The sequence below is a fragment of the Theropithecus gelada genome, chromosome 1, assembly GCF_003255815.1.
Source record: "Theropithecus gelada isolate Dixy chromosome 1, Tgel_1.0, whole genome shotgun sequence".
Lineage (NCBI taxonomy): Eukaryota > Metazoa > Chordata > Mammalia > Primates > Cercopithecidae > Theropithecus > Theropithecus gelada.
In genome coordinates, this window is record NC_037668.1 from 43,705,959 (window position 1) to 43,726,679 (window position 20,721).

A 20,721-nucleotide genomic window follows, 5' to 3' on the forward strand; every position below is an offset into this window, starting at 1 on the left:
AAAAAAAAAAAAAAAAAAAAAAAAAAAGGGCCGGTCATGGTGGTGCAGTAGTCCCAGCTGTTTAGGAGGCTGAGGTGGGAGGATCACTTGGGCCCATGAGGCAGAGGCTACAGTGAGCCGATATTACGCTACTGTGCTCTACCCTGGGCAATAGAGCAAAACCCTGTTTGAAAAAACAAACAAACAAAAAACTTAATGTTTCAAAATAGTGTATAGCTATTATATGTGACATTGGTGTATCAGTTACTTTGAAATGAATCCTTCTGCTAACCAGCTATGTTCTTCAATCAAACATATCTCTCCTTAATTAGTATTTGTGAAGTTTCAAATAGTTTTAAATTATATTGCAGTCAGTTTTCTTTTTTAGTTTTTTTTTTTTTTTTTTTTTAATTAAGAGATGGAGTCTGACAATGTCACCTGGGCTGCAGTGCAGTGGCTATACACAGGTGAGATCATAGCTCACTGCAGCCTCCAACTTTTGGCTTCAAGCAATACTTCCACCTCAACCTCCCAAGTATATAGGATTACAGGTATGTGCCACTGCACTCTATTTATAGTTCTTTTTTTTTTTGAGACAGGGTCTGTCTCTGTCACCCAGGCTGGAGTACAGTGGTGTGATCATGGCTTACTGCAGCCATTACCTTCTGAGATGATCCTCCCATCTCAGCCTCCCAAGTAGCTGGGACTACAGGTGCACGCCACAATGCTCAACTAATGTTTGTATTTTTGGTAGGGATGAGATTTCACTATGTTGCCCAGGCTGATCTCAAACTTCTGAACTTAAGCAATGTACTTGGGATTATGAGTGTGCACCACAGTTAATTTAAAAAAAATGACTGTGTGCTCTGTTGTACTCTGTTATACTAATCTGTGCTTTATAAAGATATAAGATATGCACTCTTTTTTGGTCTCTTCTACCTCTATTTTTCTTAAGAAGTAACCCTTTTCCACAGTGGTTTTTTTTTTTTTTTTTTTTTTTTTTTGACACAGATCATTCCCTTTCAGCTTGTTTGCTTTGTCATTCTAAAAGTAGATATAGAAAAGGAACTTTCATCACAGCTTTGTGTCTCAAAGAGTTGTGACATTTTATTTACTCTATATTGAATTGATTTGAAATTTGTTTTAAAAATGATTTTCAAGAGGACTCTTCCTAAAAATACTTACTTCTGGAGAAAGCTTTTTGTTCTAGAGATACTATAATTCAGAAGATTAAAATGTTGACTGGAGAGGCTCAGGTATTTAATAAGTGTAAAGAATGATCAGTTAACATCTTTTTTTTGTTGTTTTTTGAAGCAGAGTTTCGCTCTGTCCCCCAGGCTGGAGTGCAGTGGCGTGATCTTGGCTCACTGCAAGCGCCTCCTGGGTGCACTTCATTCTCCTGCCTCAGCCTCCTGAGTAGCTGGGACTACAGGCGCCCGCCAACACACCCGGCTAATTTTTTGTATTTTTAGTAGAGATGTGGTTTCACCATGTTAGCCAGGATGGTCTTGATCTCCTGACCTTGTGATCCGCCAGCCTCAGCCTCCCAAAGTGCTGAGATTACAGGCGTGAGCCACTATGCCCGGCCTAGTTAACATCTTAAGGCATAGACTTCAGTGACTGTTTTTCTTTTTAAGACAGTCTTGTTATGTTACCCAGGTTGGAGTGGCGTGGTATAATCCCAGCTCACTGCAGCCTTAACCTCCCAGGCTCATCAAATGACCCTCTCATCTCAGCCTCCCAAGTAGCTTCAGCTAATTTTTTTTTTTGTAGAAATAAGGTCCCACTGTATTGCCCAGGATGGTCTCAAATTCCTGGGCTCAGGAGATCCTCCCGCCTCAGCCTCCCAAAGTGCTGGGATTACAAGTGTGACCATTACAGGTGTGTAAGTCCGGCCATTAGTGACTTTTTTTTTTTTTTTTTTGAGATGGAGTCTTGTTCTGTCTCCAGGCTGGAGTGCGGTAGCAGGATCTCGGCTTACTGCAACCTCCACCTCCCGGGTTCAAGCGATTCCTCTGCCTCTTCCTCCTGAGTAGCTGGTACTACAGGCACTTACCAGCACACCTGGCTAATTTTTTTGTATTTTAGTAGAAACGGGGTTTCAGCATGTTGGCTAGGATGGTCTTGATCACCTGACCTTGTCATCTACCTGCCTTGGCCTCCCAAAGTGCCAGGATTACAGGAGTGAGCCACCGCACCCGGAGTTTTTTTTCTTTTTTTTTTGAGACAGAGTCTTACTCTGTGGCCCAGGCTGGAGAGCAGTGGCATGATCTTGGCTCACTGCAACCTCTGCCTCTTGGTTCAATTGATTCTGCCACCTCAGCCTCCCAAGTAGCTTGAACTACAGTTGTGTGCCACCATGTCCAGCTAATTAAAAAAAAAAATTTTTTTTTTGGTAGAGATGGGATTTCACCACATTGGTCAGGCTGAGTGATTTTTTTTTTTTTTTTTTTTTTTTGAGATGGAGTCTCACTCTGTCACCCAGGCTGGAGTGCAATGGTGTGGTCTCGGCTCACTGCATTCCACCTCCCGGGTTCAAGCGATTCTCCCACCTCAGCCTCCCAAGTAGCTGGGACTACAGGCACGTGCCACCAAACCTGGCTAATTTTTGTATTTTTAGTAGAGACGGGGTTTCAGTATGTTGGCCAGGCTGGTCTCAAACTCCTGACCTCATGATCCACCTGCCTCGGCCTCCCAAAGTGCTGGGATTACAGGCGTGAGCCAGTGCGCCTGGCCCAAATACTTTTTTATGGAGTAAGGATAAAAGTCACTAGTTAAGTCAAATATTAGAAATATTTGTATATTTCCCAAAGTTTTAAAAAATTATTATTGTACTAAAAAGTAAGTCATAAGGATAGAAGCTGATTTCCTTCTCAGCAGTTATACTGTAAATAACAGTATTAGTAAGCACCTTTTCAGAGTCCTTTCCGTTCCCAGCAATTTTCTTGTAATTTTCCACTTCCAGAGTGCTGAAATTACAAGAGTGGGCTGGGCGCTGTGGCTCACGCCTGTAATCCCAGCACTCTGGGAAGCTGAGGTGGGTGGATCACTAGATCAGGAGTTCGAGACCAGCCTGGCCAATATGGTGAAACCCCGTCTCTACTAAAAATACGAAAAAATTAGCCGGCCGTGGTGGCACATGCCTGTAATCCCAGCTACTCAGGAGGCTGAGGCAGGAGAATCGTTTGAATCTGGGAGGTTGAGGTTGCAGTGGGCTGAGATCGCGCTACTTCGCTCCAGCCCTGATGATAGAGCGAGACTCCGTCTCAAAAAATAAAAACAACAACAACAACCAAAAAAATTACAGGAGTTAGCCACAATTCCTGGCCTTTCGAGGGACCCTTAATGTAGATTTTTGCTAATTTATGATTTAGTCTCTTGGCTTCTGCTAACTTCAGCTTTGTGTTTTGTGGCCTTCGCATTTGTATCAGCTTGCCTTGCACCTTTTTTCTTAATCTAAATGCTTTGTTTACTGTCATTACTTTAAGAAATATTTTATGTTGGTTATTAGCAGTTCTATTTACAATTATACTTCAGTTCTTCCTAGAAAAGTACTATGTAAATCAGATAGATTTATGAAAGCTACTCATTAATTATTGTGAGAATAGTGCCTGAATGTTAGCTTAATGGTCATCATGACCATTAAGGAATATTTATATTCCTGCACTTTACTTTTTGATTTTTGCAGTATAGACTCCTGTCTTGTTCTCTGGGAAAGAAGCACATTGTGAGTTTTTTCCAAGATTGTCTGAAATATTCAGGCTTTTTATTTGCTCTAACACCAGTGGAATCTAAAGATTACAGAAACTTTGGAATTTTTCTCCTCATAATTTGACAATCTTTTGAGAGGTTTGTCAGTTGAACACCATCCCTTTGTGAAAAGTTAATTTTACTTAATAAATAATTTCTCATTAGATTGGAGTAAAATATAATGTGAGTATGTATGTGCATAAATAGTTTTTTTGGGCAAAGTGCGGTAGCTCATGCCTGTAATCCCAGCACTTTTCCCATTCTCGATGGGGAATAAAAGGTAGTTGGGCATGGTGGTATGTACCTATAGTCCAGCTACTTGGAAGGCTTAGGTGGGCAGATCACTGGAGCCTGGGAGGTTGAGGCTGCAGTGAGCCAAGATTGTGCCATTGGACTCCAGCCTGGGTGACAGTGACTCTGTCTCAAAAAAACAAAACAAAATAACGCACACACACACACACACACACACAGACACATATAATTTTTTTCCTCACTGGAGTAATGAAGCCTGCAGTAGTTCTGAAGAATGTCTACATTCAGAGCTTTACTGAAAACAGATGCCTTTTCCCAGGAGTTGTAATTATCAAGTTTTCTATGTTCAGGGATCTAAGCACTCACCCTGGATTCAGTAAACAGATAGGGATATAGTTTTATTGGTTGAATTAAGCTTATGCTTTTTCTTAAAATTTTCTTAGCCTTTTTAATTAGAACCAATAAATAGTTTCTAATATAAAAAAGTAATCTGGCTGGGTGCAGTGGCTCATACCTGTAATCCCAGCACTTTGGGAAACCGAGACTAGAGGATTGCTTGAGCTCAGTAATTGGAGACCAGCCTGGGCAACAATTGAGACCTCATCTCTATGGAAAACAAAAAAAATTAGCTGGGTGTGGTGGTGCCTGCCTGCAGTCCCAGCTGCTTAGGAGGCTGAGATAGGAGGATTGCTTCAGCCTGGGAGATTGAGGCTGCAGTGAGCCAAGATTGCATCACTGCACTCCAGCCTGGGCAACAGAGCAAAACCTTGTCTCAGAACAAAACAAGCAATAAAACTAATCTATTATGTTTTCAGCAACACTATTCACAATAGCCGAAAGGTGAATGCATCTCTAATGTCAATGACCAATGAATAGATAAACAGAATGCATTTATCAGATGTGTAATAAACAGAATTCATACAGTGGAGTATTCAGCCTTAGAAAAGGAAGTTTTGACACATGCTACAACATTTGAAGACGCTACGTAAGTGAAATAAGCCAGTTACAAAAGAAGGAAAAATGGGCTGTATGATACACATATGTGAGGTACCTAGCTGCAGTAGTCAGCTCCATAAAGACAGCAAGTAGAATAGTGGTTGCTTTTTTTTTTTTTGGAAACAGAGTCTCACTCTGTTGCCCAGGCTGGAGTGCAGTGGCAGTGGCTCCATCTCACTGCAACCTCCTCCTCCTGGGTTCAAGTGATTCTCATGTCTCAGCCTCCCAAGCAGCTGTGACTACAAGTAATTGCCACGCCTGGCTAATTTTTTGTACTTTTAGTAGAGATGGAGGTTTTGCTATGTTGGCGAGGCTGTTCTCAAACTCCTAGCCTCAAGTGATCTGCCTACCTTAGCTTCCCAAAGTGTTGGGATTATAGGCGTGAGCCTCTGTGCCTGGCCGCTTTTTTTCTTTTTTTCTTTTTTTAAATACTGTAAGCAGTGTTGTAGTAAGCAGTGTTGTACACTTGCAGACAAGTGCAATTATACATGTATGATAAATTTTTGTGAATGGAATTTCTAGGTTTGTGAACTTAGGTTTGTGGTTTTTTTTTTTTTTTTGCTTTTTTGAGACAAGGTCTTGCTCTGTCACCCAGTCTGGAGTTCAGTGGTATGATCATCACCCACTGCAGCCTGGAACTAGTGGGCTCAGGCTCCTGTCTCAGCGTACTGAGTAGCTAGGACTCAAACTCCCATCTTAACCTCCCAAGTAGCTAGGACTTTTAAGTGCCAACACATCTGGCTCATGTTTTTATTTTTAGTAGAGATGGGGGTGGGGTGGGGAGGTGGGGAGGGGTCTTGCTTTGTTGCCCAAGTTGGTCTTGATGTCCTGACCTCAAATCATCCTGGCGCGGCCGGGCGCGGTGGCTCAAGCCTGTAATCCCAGCACTTTGGGAGGCCGAGACGGGCGGATCACGAGGTCAGGAGATCGAGACCATCCTGGCTAACACGGTGAAACCCCGTCTCTACTAAAAAATAAAAAAAAAAAATTAGCCGGGCGAGGTGGCGGGCGCCTGTAGTCCCAGCTACTCGGGAGGCTGAGGCAGGAGAATGGCGGGAACCCGGGAGGCGGAGCTTGCAGTGAGCTGAGATCCGGCCACTGCACTCCAGCCTGGGCGACAGAGCGAGACTCCGTCTCAAAAAAAAAAAAAAAATCATCCTGGCGCCTCAGCTTCCCAAAGTGGTGGGATTACAGATGTTAGCCATCATTCCTGGCCATTTTTAAGATTTTGAGTGAAATTGAGCAGCTTTGAGTGTGTTTTTAATCTTAATTTTAATATTTTTTTGAGATGGAGTCTCACTCTGTCACCCGGGCTGGAGTGCAGTGGCGAGATCTCAGCTCACTGCAACCTCCGCCTCCTGGGTTCAAGCAATTCTCCTGCCTTAGCCGCCCGAGTAGCTGGGACTACAGGTGCAGGCTGCCATGCCTGGTTATTTTTTTGTATTTTAGTAGAGACAGGGTTTCACTGTATTGCTCCCAGGCTGGTCTCAAACTCCTGACCTCAGGTGATCTGCTGGCGTCGGCCTCCCAGAGTGCTAGGATTATAGGCGTGAGCCACCACGCCTGGCGAGTGTGCTTTAATTACCGTTTGTGAGTAAGTGTGTTTTAGAAACTCTTCCTATGCAGGTATATGCCTTTTTTTTTTTTTTTTTTTTGAGACGGTGCTGTGTTTGGATCTCAACTCACTGCAACTTCCACCTCCTAGGTTCAGACGATTCTCCTGCCTCAACCTCCGAGTAGCTGGAACTACAGGCACGCACTGCCATGCCCGGCTAATTTTTGTATTTCAGTAGAGATGGGGTTTCATCGTAGTGCCCCCAGGCTGGTCTCAAACTTCTGACCTCAGGTGGTCCGCCCGCCTTGACCTCCCAGAGTGCTGGAAGTACAGGTGTGAGCCACTGCGCCCAGCCACATTTGCCTGTTTTTTGTTGGGGCATCTGTCTCGCTTGATTTGTAAGAACTCTGCATATTTAGGAAATCATTTATTTCTCAGGTGTTGCAAGTGTTTTTTTCTCCATTTGTCTTTTGATTTTATATCTTGCTATACAGGAGTTGTAATTTATTTTTTTGAGACGGAGTCTCACTCTTGCCCAGGCTGGAGAGAAGTGGCATGATCTCAGCTCACTGCAACCTCCACCTCCTGGGTTCAAGGATTCAGGAGTTGTAATTTTTATGTGGTTTGATTTATGTAGTCTTTTCCTTTATGGTTTAGGGATTTTATATCATGCCAGTTCTTTGCTGGTTCCAAAAGTATACGACAGCTCAATTATTATTATTTTTGGCGTAGAGCTAATACATATCTTCAAACTATGAAAAACCTTCTTGCCCACCTCTTTTTCCTTTCCTCTTTCCATCCCTCCTAGTAGAGAAATACTTCAGGGAATGAGCTTTTTCTGAAAATGAAATTAGGGCTCTGTAGTTAACTTTCTTTTGCTGACTTTAGGATTCTCAGTGTCTTTTGCCATCTTTAGTAATTATTTGTTCCTAAATACTTATTACTCAAAAGAGTGATTAAAGGAGGGGAATGCATTAGTTATTTAAGAACAGCTCATATATCCATTTTATATAATTTCATAATAAATTTCTTGAAAGAGTTCAATATTATCATGAAATGAAGCTAGCAGATTTTGACTATCATCAGCACCTCATCATATATAACGTTCCTAGTTAGGCATGCTTGAAATAGAAAAATGCCTTCCATGATTGCCTATTTATAGTAAATGTGGCATACAGTTGATTTATAGTGAGATAATGTAGATGCTTGTGACTAAAGGAGATATAAAATCTTTTGTGTTGAAGGACAGGGACAGGTATTTTTTGTATTTTTAAAAGATAACAGTTTTATTAAGCTATAACTCATAAACCATAAAATTTACCCATTTAAATTATACAATTCAGTTGTTTTTAATATATTCACAGAGTTGTGCAACCATCATCACTAATTGTAGAATATTTTCATCACCCCAGAATGAAACCAGTCACTCTCCATTCTCCTTTGTTCTCAGCCCCTGGCAGTCTCTAATTTACTTTCTGTTAGTATGGATTTGCCTGTTTTGGACTTTTTGTGTATTGTGGAATCATGCAGTGTGTGACTGGCTTCTTTCATTTTGCATGTTGTCAAGGTTCATCCATATTTTAGCATATATCAGAACTTCATTCTTTTTTTTTTTTTTTTTTTTTTGAGACGAAGTCTCGCCCTGTCGCCCAGGCTGGGGTGCAGTGGCCGGATCTCAGCTCACTGCAAGCTCCGCCTCCTGGGTTTACGCCATTCTCCTGCCTTAGCCTCCTGACTTCGTTCTTTTTTATTGCTGAACAGTATTCCATTGAATGGGCATGCCCTCCCCTCTTTTATTTTTATTTTTGAGAGACAGGGTTTCACCATGTTGCCCAGGCTGGTCCCCAATTCCTGAGCTCAAGCGATCTGCCCACCTTGGCTTCCCAGAGTGCTGGGGTTATAGGCCTGAGCCACCACGCCTGGCTCATGCCACGTTTTTTATCCATTCATCAGTTGATGGACATTTAGATTGTTTCTCATTTTTGGCTATTTTGAAAAATGCTGCTATGAAAATATCTGTACATTCATTGTTTTTTGAGACAGGGTCTTGCTTTGTCACCCAGGCTGGGTGGCTATCTCACCAGCAATGTATGAGGGTTCAGATTTCTCCTAATCCTCATTATTATCATTGCCTTTTTTTTTTTTTTTAGCTGCCCTAGTGGGTATGAAGTGGTATATAATTGTGATTTTGATTTTGATTTCCCCAATGACTAATGAGGACTAAATTTGCCATCTTTTCATGTGTTTATTGGCCATTTATGCATCTCTTTGTGTATATGTATATGCGCTTTGTCACGCAGGCTGGTGTGCAGGGGCGTGATTTCAGCCCACAGCAACTTCCGCCTCCTGGGCTCAAGCAGTCCTCCTGCTTCAGCCTCCTGAGTAGCTGGGACTACAGGCGTATGCCACCATACTTAGCTAATTTTTGTATATTTTGTAGAGTTGGGATTTTGCCATGTTGCCCAGGCTGATCTCAAACTCCTAGGCTAAAATGATCCACCTGCCTTGGTCTCCCAAAGTGTTGGGATTACAGGAGTGAGCCACTGCGTCCGGCCCCAGCTAATTAAAAATTTTTTTTGTTTGTTTTTGTAGAGATGAGGTCTTGCTGTGTTGTATAGGTGGGTCTGGAACTCGTGGTTTCAAGTGATCCTCCCACCTGGCCTCCCAAAGCTTTGGGATTACAGACTTGAGCTACTGTGTCCAGTCTCAGTTTTAAAAATTGGATTGTGCTTTTCATTGAGTTAAGAGTTCCCTATCAGAGATGTAATTTGTAAATATTTTCTCCTCTTCCATAGGTTTATATCTATTTTTGATATGTCTTTAGATAGAATGAAACTTTTTTTTTTTTTTGAGACGGAGTCTCCCTCTGTTGCCCAGGCTGGAGTGCAGTGGCACGATCTTGGCTCACTGAAAGCTCCGCCTCCCGGGTTCACGCCATTCTCCTGCCTCAGCCTCCCTAGTAGCTGGAACTACAGGCACCCGCCACCATGCCCGGCTAATTTTTTGTATTTTTAGTAGAGACGGAGTTTCACCCTGTTAGCCAGTATGGTCTTGATCTTCTGACCTCATGATCTGCCCGCCTCGGCCTCCCAAAGTGCTGGGATTACAGGCGTGAGCCATTGCGCCCGGCCAGAATAAAACTTTTAACTGTTTTAGTTTGCCATTGTCATTTAGCTACTTAGATTTATCATTGACTTGCTGGATAATTGTTAAAATTTCCTTTTGGTTTTGATTTATTTTAACTGATATGAGGTATATGACATATTACAAATTTTACTGTCTTATTTGATTATGTTCAAATTGTAGGAGTCTTGTAATCTGAGTATATGATTTCAAGTTATATGCTACATTTAGTATGTTGAAATGTGGGGCTATCAGTAATTGTTAATGGAGTAGTCTTAATATCCACTTCAGTTATGTAGATGACAAGTAACAGCTTTTATTAAATTAATTAATTTAAAAAAAAAATTTTTTTTTTGAGAGGGAGTCTCGCTCTGTCCCTCAGGCTGGAGTGCAGTGGCCGGATCTCAGCTCACTGCAAGCTCCGCCTCCCGGGTTTATGCCGTTCTCCTGCCTCAGCCTCCCGAGTAGCTGGGACTACAGGCGCCCACCACCTCGCCTGGCTAGTTTTTTGTATCTTTTAGTAGAGACGGGGTTTCACTGGGTTAGCCAGGATGGTCTCGATCTCCTGACCTTGTGATCTGCCCGTCTCGGCCTCCCAAAGTGCTGGGATTACAGGTTTGAGCCACCGCGCCCGGCCAATTAATTTATTTTTGAGACAGAGATTTTGCTCTTGTCGCCCAGGCTGGAGTGCAGTGGCGTAATCTCCACTCACTGCAATCTGCCTCCTGGGTTCAAGCCATTCCCCTGCCTCAGACTCCCGAGTAGCTGGGACTACAGGCAGGCACCACCACGCTTGGCTAATTTTTCGTATTTTAGTAGAGACGGGGTGTTACCATGTTGGCCAGGATGGTCTTGATCTCCTGACCTGGTCATCTGCCCACCTCTGCCTCCCAAAGTGTTGGGATTATAGGTGTGAGCCACCGTGCCTGGCCCTTTTGGTCTAAATATAAACTCATGTGGGTTGAATTATAAATTAGTAATTCATTTATAAAATTGTGTTAAAAAAGGTAATATACGTATTAATGTTACTACATTAGTCCACATAATTTGGTGGTTGTAATGGATACATTTATGATTTAACTGAGTTCAAAAGAGGAATGATTTTAATCTTTTTATAATGTAAAAAACCAGCACAAACATTTATTGTCTCTACTGTTTTTATTTATTTATTTATTTATGAGACGGGGTCTTGCTCTATTAGCCCAGGCTGGAGGTGAGTGGCATGGCCATGACTCACTCATGGCCATTTTCACTGATGCTCCTGCCTCAGTCTCCCAAATTACTGGGATTACAAGTGTGTGCCACCACATTTGGCCCGTTACCTCTACCATTATAGGTAGCCTAGCCAAACTTGAATATATTCATCTCTTAAGACTTTTTCTTATCCTTTATGGTGTGTTTATTTGCTCTTTGCTTTTTGTCTGTCTATAATGACTAATTTTTTTTTTTTTTTTGAGACAGAACCTCACTCTTTTGCCCAGGCTGGAGTACAGGGGCGTGGTCTTGGCTCACTGCAACCTCACTGCCTCCTGGGTTCAAGCGATTCTCCTGCCTTAGCCTCCTGAGTAGCTGGGATTACAGGCACGGGCCACCATGCCTGGCTAATTTTTGTATTTTTAGTAGAGACAGGGTTTCACCATGTTGGTCAGGCTGGGTCTCGAACTCCTGACTTCAGGTGATCCACCTGCCTTGGCCTCCCAAACTGCTGGAATTACAGGTGTGAGCCACCATGCCCGGCTGATCATTTGCTTTTGAATAAGGCACAGCTGTGGTGATGATGAGGGGGAAAGGTGGAAAAGTAGGCAATACACAAAGCCATGGGTAGTTTGATAAGAATGTGATCTTTCGAAAGTTATATATTGGGTTTTAGATGGCTGGCTGGCTATGTCATTTGCATGCATCTTCTAAAGACTTGATGCTTGTCCTCATTTACAATTCTGTAATAACTTTTTCTCCCATAGCAGGATTTCAAAACTTTGAGAGCTAGCAAAGATGGGATCTCATTCCTTGGAAATAGAACAGTAATGTTAATGATCATAAAAAGACTCAGATGTGATTTTTTAGCTCTAGAAATTAACTGGGTCAAGAGGGATTAGATGCAAAATTGGGAAGTGTTGTTTTCATTGGTGTTCTGTTGTCTTGCTTCAAGAATGACTCAGAGGGGATTGTTTTCTATAGTAGTATGACTTGTGTGAGAATGAAGTATGTGGCAATTCTTTCCTATTGCTTATTAGGTCAGTTGCAAAAGCGGAGATTAAAATTAATAATTGTGTTCCTATTGATAGCCTAGCCAATAAAGGTTGAATGTAGTCCCTTCTAGAAAGGAGGAGTATTGAGAGAATTCCTTGGATTTTAGCATACTAAGGATTTTAAAGCTTTGTGTAATTGATGCTTTGGAAGTTATGGAGTAAGTTTCTTATGCAGTTGATGAAAACAATTTTAGAATGGGAGGGGTCTTCTTTTCACATACCAACAAACTGAAAATTGTAAATAAATGTCATGAGGCTAGGGATCTATGTTTTGTTCCCAGGATGTGTTAAGCTTCTCGAACAATGCCTTCTTTTCTTTTTTGAGATGGAGCCTGGCTCTGTCGCCCAGGCTGGATCTCGACCCGCTGCATCCTCACTGCCTCCCAGGTTCAAGTGATTCTCCTGCCTCAGCCTCCTGAGTAGCTGGGATTACAGGCGTGCGCCAACACACCTGGCTAAGTTTTGTATTTTTAGTAGAGACGGGATTTCACCATGTTGGTCAGGCTGGGTCTCAAAATCCTGACTTCGTGATCCGCCCGCCTCAGCCTCCCAAAGTGCTGGGATTACAGGTGTAAGCCACCATGCCTGGCCTGAATAGTGGCTTTTAAAACCATATAGTTAATAACAGAATCAGGATTAGAACCCTGGTCACTTTTCTCATGTATTTTCTATTCTTTTCTGTTTTCAGATCAAGTCTTGCTCTGTCGCCCAGGCTGGAGTGCAGTGGCACGATCTTGGCTCACTGCAACCTCCACCTCCTGACCTCAAGCAATTCTCATGCCTCAGCCTCCTGAGTGGCTGGGATTACAGATGTGCACTACCACACCCAGCTAATTTTTTTGGATTTTTAGTAGAGATGGGGTTTCACCGTGTTGGCCAGGCTGATCTCAAACTGTTGTCCTCAAGTGATCCACCCACCTCAGCCTCCCAAAGTGCTGGGATTAGAGGTGTGAACCATTGCACCCGGCCATGTGTTCTCTCCACTATATCACATTGTTCTCAAATGCGAAATCTGAGGTCATCAATATACTGAAATTGGCCAGGCGTGGTGGCTCAAGCCTATAATCTCAGCACTTTGGGAGGCCAAGACTGGCGGATCACCTGAGGTCAGGAGTTCACAACCAGCCTGGCCAACATGGTGAAACCCCGTCTCTACCAACAATACAAAAATTAGCCGGTCATGGTGACCCATTCCTGTAATCCCAGCTACTTGGGAAGCTGAGGCAGGAGAATCACTGAAACCCTGGAGTTTCAGTGGTGGAGGTTGCAGTGAGCTGAGATCGTGCCACTGCACTCCAGCCTAGGCAACAGAGCGAGACTCAGTCTTTTGTTTTTTTTTTTTTTTTTTTTTTTGAGACGGAGTCTGGCTCTGTAGCCCAGGCTAGAGTGCAGTGGCCGGATCTCAGCTCACTGCAAGCTCCGCCTCCTGGGTTCACGCCATTCTCCGGCCTCAGCCTCCCGAGTAGCTGGGGCTACAGGCGCCCGCCACCTCGCCCGGCTAGTTTTTTGTATTTCTTAGTAGAGACGGGGTTTCACCGTGTTAGCCAGGATGGTCTCGATCTCCTGACCTCGTGATCCACCCGTCTCGGCCTCCCAAAGTGCTGGGATTACAGGCTTGAGCCACCGCGCCCGGCCCGACTCAGTCTTTAAAAAAAAAAAAAAAATCTTTGTATGTATGTATCTCTTCAGGCACTTCTAAGGCTGTCAGTGCTTATTATATGGATTGCTAAATATTGAAAAGAGATCAAACATTCAGGACACCTGGCATTATTTTGGGTAACTTTTCATTCTTTCTTGAAAACTTAGAAGAGTATAGTGTATATTGATCAAATTTTAGTGATAGGGAAGTTTTTTGTTTTGTTTTGAGATGGAGTCTCTCTCAGTTGCCAAGACTGGAGTGCAGTGGTGTGATCTCGGCTCACTGCAACCTCCGCCTCCCAGGTTCAAGCGATTCCCCTACCTCAGCCTCCCGAGTAGCTGGGATTACAGATGCATGCCAACACACCCAGGTAATTTTTCTGTGTGTGTGTTTTAGTAGAGACGGGATTTCACCATGTTGGCCAGAATGGTCTCCATTTCCTGACCTGGTGGTCCGCCCGCCTGGCCTCCCAAAGTGCTGAGATTACAGGCCTGAGCCACCGCGCCTGGCATTTTTTTTTTTTTTTTTTAAAAAGATGAGGTCTTGGTCTATTGCCCAGACTGGAGTGCAGTGGCACAATAATGCCTCACTGCAGCTTCAAGTTCCTGGGCTCAAGCAATCCTCCTGCCTCAGCCTCCCAAGTAGCTGGGACTACACCACCACCCAGCTAATTTTTTTAAAAAATTATTTATTTATTTTGGGGTGTCACTCTTTGCCCAGCCTAGTCTCGAACTGTGGGGCTCAAGAATTCTCTTACCTTGGCCTCCCAAATTACAGGGATTACAGGCATGAGCCCCATGCTTAGCTGTGAAGATTTTTTAAACATAACCAGTTTAGTATTGTCTTTTTTTTTTTTTTTTTTTGAGACGAAGTCTTGCTCTGTCGCCTGGCTGGAGTGCAGTGGCGCTATCTCGGCTCACTGCAAGCTCCACCTTCTGGGTTCACGCCATTCTCCTGCCTCAGCCTCCAGAGTAGCTGGGACTGCAGGCGCCTGCCACCAAGCCCAGCTAATTTTTTGTAGTTTTAGTAGAGACGGAGTTTCACCGTGTTAGCCAGGATGGTCTCGATCTCCTGACCTCGTGATCCATGTAGTAGTGTCTTTAAAAATTGTTTAAGGCAAACTCATTGTTTTATACTGCACTGTGTAGCGTTCAAGTAGAATTTCTTAGCTTTATTTTCTCTCTGGTTTTGATTTTCTTTAAAAAATTGTTTTAAATAGATATGGGGTCTTGCTGTGTTTCCCAGGCTGGTCTCAAACTCCTGAGTTGAAGTGATCCTCCCACCTCAGCCTCCCAAAGTGGTGCGATTACAGGCATGAACCATCATGCCTGGCCAATTTCAGTTTTCTTAATTCTTTAAAAGTTACAAATGAGGACAGGGTGCCACTGCAGGTTGACACCTGTAACCACAGTACTTTGGGAGGCCGAGATGGGAGGATCACTTGAGCTCAGGAGTTTGAGATCAGCCTAGGTAACACAGCGACATCCTGTCTGTATTAAAAATAAATTAGCTGGGTGTGGTGTCGTGCGTCTGTAGTCCCAGCTGATAGGGAGGCTGAGGTGGGATGGTCACTTGAGTCTGGGAGGTTGAGACTACAATGAGCTGTGATCAGGCCACTGTACTCCAGCCTGGGCTCCCTGTTTCCAAATAAAAACTACAAATGAGTTAGCTTATTACCATAACCAGTGACCATGTTATTTTAGAAACTGATATATTTATTCTTATTACTGGAGAATATTGCATAGGCAGGTTCTCTGGAAACTTATAGCTAAGGCTTGATATTGTTAATAAAAAAAAGGAAAATATATCTAACTGTGGTTTGATTATTCTTGTTCTTTTTTACTTAATAAATGTCAGGTAAATGGTTTAGTTTAAATACTGGAGGGATGCTCGAATACTAAAGGAAATGTGGTGTTTTGGAAAGAGTAGACAAAGTCAGGAAATCATATTTACCAGCTAAGTTTTCACGGATATGAAGATTTAAGCAGCCCTTTTTGTTTATTTAAAATTTGGGAGTTTCCAGTCTTCTTAGTGTAAAAGAGTAGTGTTGATTTGTTCTCTTTGTTAAATTTGGAGATAAATTTGTGGTTTGTTTTCAAAAGGTACTTTCCTTATACAAAAATGATATGAGCAGTGAGCGCACCTTTGTAAGAGAGGATTATGCTTTGATTTTTGTTCTGTGTGCATTCGTCTATGCTTTAATTTTAATTTTAATTTTATTTATTTTTTTGAGACGGAGTCTCACTCTGTCGCCCAGGCTGGACAGCGTAGTGGTGGGATCTGGGCTCACTGCAAGCTCTGCCTCCTGATCTCAAGCCATTCTCCCACCTCAGCCTTCCAGGTGGCTAGGACTGCAGGCACATGCCACCACATCTGGCTAATGTTTGTATTTTTTGTAGAGACAAGGTTTCTCCATGTTGCCCATGCTGATCTCAAACTCCCGAGCTCAAGTGATCCTCCTGCTTCAGCCTCCCAAAGTGCTAGGATTACAGGTGTGAGCTACCATGCCCTACCTGCGTTGAGTATTTAGTTCCTCATTCCATATGTATTTCTTTTGCATTCAGCTCTTTAGAGTTTAAACTTAGACATTTGTGACCTTTGACTAAGTTATTTGTTGCTTCCTTCTTTGTTGTTTTCTGTTCTTTTTATTTTTTAAGTAGGAGAAAAATCTATGTGAACTTGAGTTTAGTGATAAACTGTGTATATGTGTATGTTGGGGGAGTAAAAGATATGTAATATGAAATTTATTTTAATCACTTAAAATTTACAATTCAGTGTCATTAAGTACATTCACAGTGTTGTGTAACCATCATCACTATAGTCAGAACTTTTTCATCATCCCATATAGAAACTTTACCTATTAAGCAATAACTTCCCATTCCTGTTTTCTCCCACGTCCTGATAATCTGTTTCTTTACGAATTTGACTGTTCTAAATACCTCATATAAGTGGGATCATGTACTATTTGTCCTTTTGTATGTAGCTTATTTCATGTAGCGTAATGTTTTCAAGGTTTTATTCATGTTGTAGTGTGTTATCAGAACCTCTTTCTTTTTAATATCTTATATTCCCTTATATGTGTGTTCCACATTTTATCTCTTCATCCGTTGCTGGCCATTTGTGTTTTTTACACCCTTTTGCCTATTGTGAGTAGTGCTGCACTGAACATTGGTGGACACATACTTGTTTGAATCCCAATTTTCATTTCTTTGGACTGAAATTGCTGAGTCATATGGTAATTCTCTGGTTAACTTTTTGAGAAAATGCCAGACTTTTTCACGGGACTGTGCAGCATTTTACATGCCTACCAGCTATGCATAAGGATTTAAATTTCTCTCTCTCTTTTTCTGTTTTAGATGGAGTCTTGCTCTGTCACCAGGCTGGAGTACAGTGGTGCGATCTTGGCTCACTGCAACCTCCATCTCCTGGGTTCAAACGATTCCCCTGCCTCAGCCTCCTGAGTAGCTGGGACTACAGGCACGCGCCTCCATGCCCAGCCAAAAACAAAAAAATGAAAAACCAGAAAAGAAGTGTTTGCAAGGATGTACTTTTTTTTTATTTTTTAGAGTTTTAAAAATATAGCCATGGCTGGGCATGGTGGCTCAAACCTGTAATCCCAGCACTTTGGGAGGCTGAGGTAGGTGGATCACCTGAGGTCATGAGTTTGAGACCAGCCTGACTAACATGGTGATACCCCCCCCGTCTCTACTAAATACCAAAAATTAGCTGGGCGTAGTGGCACATGCCTGTAATCTGAGCTACTTGGGAGGCTGAGGTAGGAGAATTGCTTGAACCCGGGAGGCAGAGGTTACAGTGTGCCGAGATTGCTCCATTGCACTTCAGCCTGGGCAACAAGAGTGAAACTCCGTCTCAAAAAAAAAAAAAAAAAGCCATTCTTGGCCAGGCAAGGTGGCTCACACTTGTAATCCCAGCACTTTGGGAGGCGGAGGTGGGCGGATCACAATGTCAGGAGTTCAAGACCAGCCTGGTCAACATGGTGAAACCCGTCTCTACTAAAAATACAAAAATGAGCTGAGCGTGGTGGCAGGTGCCTATAATCCCAGCTACTCAGGAGGCTGAGGTAGGAGAATGGCTTGAACCTGGGAGGCAGAGATTGCAGTGAGCCGAGATCGTGCCACTGCACTTTAGCCTGGGTGACAGAGCTAGGCTGCAACTCAAAAGAAAAGCCATTATCTTGGGTGTGAAGTAGTATGTCTTGTTTTTGTTTTTGTTTTTGTTTTGAGACAGAGTCTTAGTCTGTCACCTAGGCTGGAGTGCTGTAGCACAATCTTGGCTCACTGCAGCCTTGAACTTATGGGCTCAGGTGATCTACCTGCTTCAGCCTCTTGAGCAGCTGCTTGGACCACAGGCGCACATGCCACCATGCCCAGCTACTTTTTTTTTTGTTTCTTCATAGAGTCAGGGTCTTGCTTTGTTGCCCAGGCGGGTCTCAAACTACTGGGCTCAAGTGTTCTTCATGCCTCAGCCTCCCAGAGTGCTGGGATTATGGTGTGAGCCACTGTGCCCAGCTTGAAATAGTATCATATGGTGGTTTTGATTTGTATTTCCTTAATTACTAAAGATTTTGAGCATCTTCTCATGTGCTTGTCTGCCATCTGTATATCTTTTTGGCTGAAATGTTTTGCCCATTTAAAGAAAAATGGATAGAGTTGTAAGGTTTCTTGTGTTCTAGATACAAGTCCTTTGTCAAATACATTGGATGGCATTTTTTTGTGTTTGTGTGGAAAGAACTATTTCAATCCCTATCGGTTTTTTTTTTTTTTCTAAATTGAAAGGGTCCTTTTTGGGGATCTCTCTGAAACTATTCTGGTGGTTTGAGGGCTGCTCAGTAAAGGGGGAAAAAGGACATTTTAATAAATTAATTTGTGCCAAATAGTTTTATTACTTCTATTTCAGTTTCCTGATGAAACTGGTTTTAGGATTATGTTTCCTTTGTATGAGGTGGTAACTTAAATCATGCTAGGGGATATAAAAAAGAAAAATTCTGGTTTGTGATAAAGTCAGCTTCTTCAGAGGAAGTGTAAACTTATGACTGTCGATTGTCAGCAAAATAAGTGTTATATTTAAAAGCGCTTGTGCCTGCCTTTCTAAAATGCCAAATTACGAGTACATAAAATTGTAAGTATTAACTCCTAATGAAACTTATGGTATTTTCATGATTTTCTTTAGTGATTACAAATTTTATTTCTCATGTGCTTCAAAATGTAACAAGTATCTCAAAATTTTTCTTTACAGACATTGTACACTTTTTTTGGAATAAAAATTAGAATGTATGGTCTATCAAAAGATTTTCTTAGATTTATTAATCTATATAAATTAAGATGGAGTCTTGCTCTGTCACTCAGACAGCAGTGCAGTGGTGCGATCTCGACTTACTGCAACCTCCACCTTCCAGGTTCCAGCGATCCTCCCCCACCTCAGCCTCCTGAGTAACTGGAATTACAGATGTGTGCCAACATGCCGGGCTAATTTTTGTATTTTTAGTAGAGACAGGTGTTTCACCATATTGGCCAGGTTGGTCCCGAACTCCTGACCTCAAATGATCCACCTGCATGGGCCTCCCAAAGTGCTGGGATTACAGGTGTGAGTCACGGTACACTTTGGGAGGCCGAGGCAGGCGGATCACGAGGTCAAGAAATCGAGACCATCCTGGCCAACATGATGAAACCCTGTCTCTACTAAAAATACAAAAAATTAGCTGGGCGTGGTGGTGCGTGCCTGTAGTCCCAGCTACTCGGGAGGCTGAGGTAGGAAAATTGCTTGAACCTAGGAGGTGGAAGTTGCAGTGAGCTGAGATCGTGCCACTGCACTCCAGCCTGGCAACAGAGCGAGACTCCGTCTCAAAAAAAGATCAAAATTAGACTATCACTTGCAAATGGACACAAAAATATTTGGATTTATTTTTGCCTTTAAGTAAGGAGTGTTTGAGTACTTCAGTTTTCCAGTATGATTGTCACTTAATGAATTAAGTTAAAATGAAAATGAAATCTGTAAAATAGCTATATATAGTTTTTATTTTAATAGGAAGTTTTACAGATTTTTAAATTACTTTGATTCTATCTTAGGTTTAGTAGTCCTTTTTAGACTATAAATATTTCTAAAAGCTTCTGAGAAGTGTGTTTCAAGGCCTGGTGCTGTGGCTCACACCTGTAATCCCAGTACTTTGGGAAGCCAAGGCAGCGGATCACCTGAGGTCAGGAGTTCGAGACCAGCCTGGGCAACATGGTGAAACCCCGTCTCTACTAAAAATACAAAAAAACATTAGTTGGGTGTGGCGGCACATGCCTGTAATCCCAGCTTCTTGGGAGGCTGAGGCACGAGAATTACTTGAACCTGGGAGTCGGAGGTTGTAGTAAGTGCACTCCAGTCTGGGTGACAGAGTGAGACACTGTCTCAAAAGGAAAAAAAAAAAAAAAAAGTGCATTTCAGCTAAGTGTTCTAGAAAAGTAAAAAGGTGAAGGGGAGTTTAGTAAATATTATATTTAAGAAATGAGAGTAGGCCGGGCACGGTGGCTCATGCCTGTAATCCCAGCACTTTAGGAGGCCAAGACGGGCGGATCATGAGGTCAGGAGATCGAGACCATCCTGGCTAACACGGTGAAACCCCATCTCTACTAAAAAATACAAAAAAAAAAAATAGCCAGACGTGGTGGCGGGCGCCTGTAGTCCCAGCTACTCGGGAGGCTGAGGCAGGAGAATGGGGTGAACCCGGGAGGCAGAACTTACAGTGAGCTGAGATCGTGCCACTGCACTCCAGCCTGGGCAACAGAGCGAGACTCCGCCTCAAAAAAAAAAAAAAAAAAAAAAAGAGGCCGGGCGCGGTGGCTCAAGCCTGTAATCCCAGCACTTTGGGAGGCCAAGACGGGCGGATCACGAGGTCAGGAGATCCAGACCATCCTGGCTGACACGGTGAAACCCCGTCTCTACTGAAAAATACAAAAAAAACTAGCCGGGCGAGATGGCGGGCGCCTGTAGTCCCAGCTACTGGGGAGGCTGAGGCAGGAGAATGGCGGGAACCCGGGAGGCGGAGCTTGCAGTGAGCTGAGATCCGGCCACTGCACTCCAGCCTGGGCAACAGAGCGAGACTCCGTCTCAAAAAAAAAAAAAAAAAAAAGAGGCCGGGCGCGGGGGCTCAAGCCTGTAATCCCAGCCCTTTG

The 20,721-nt window shown here is 43.0% G+C and overlaps 1 protein-coding gene across 1 annotated transcript in view; it reads left to right on the forward strand.

Moving 5' to 3' along the window:
- SPEN (spen family transcriptional repressor) overlaps positions 1–20,721 on the forward strand; it is a 101,933-nt gene that overhangs the window by 10,053 nt on the left and 71,159 nt on the right. The window lies entirely within an intron of this gene.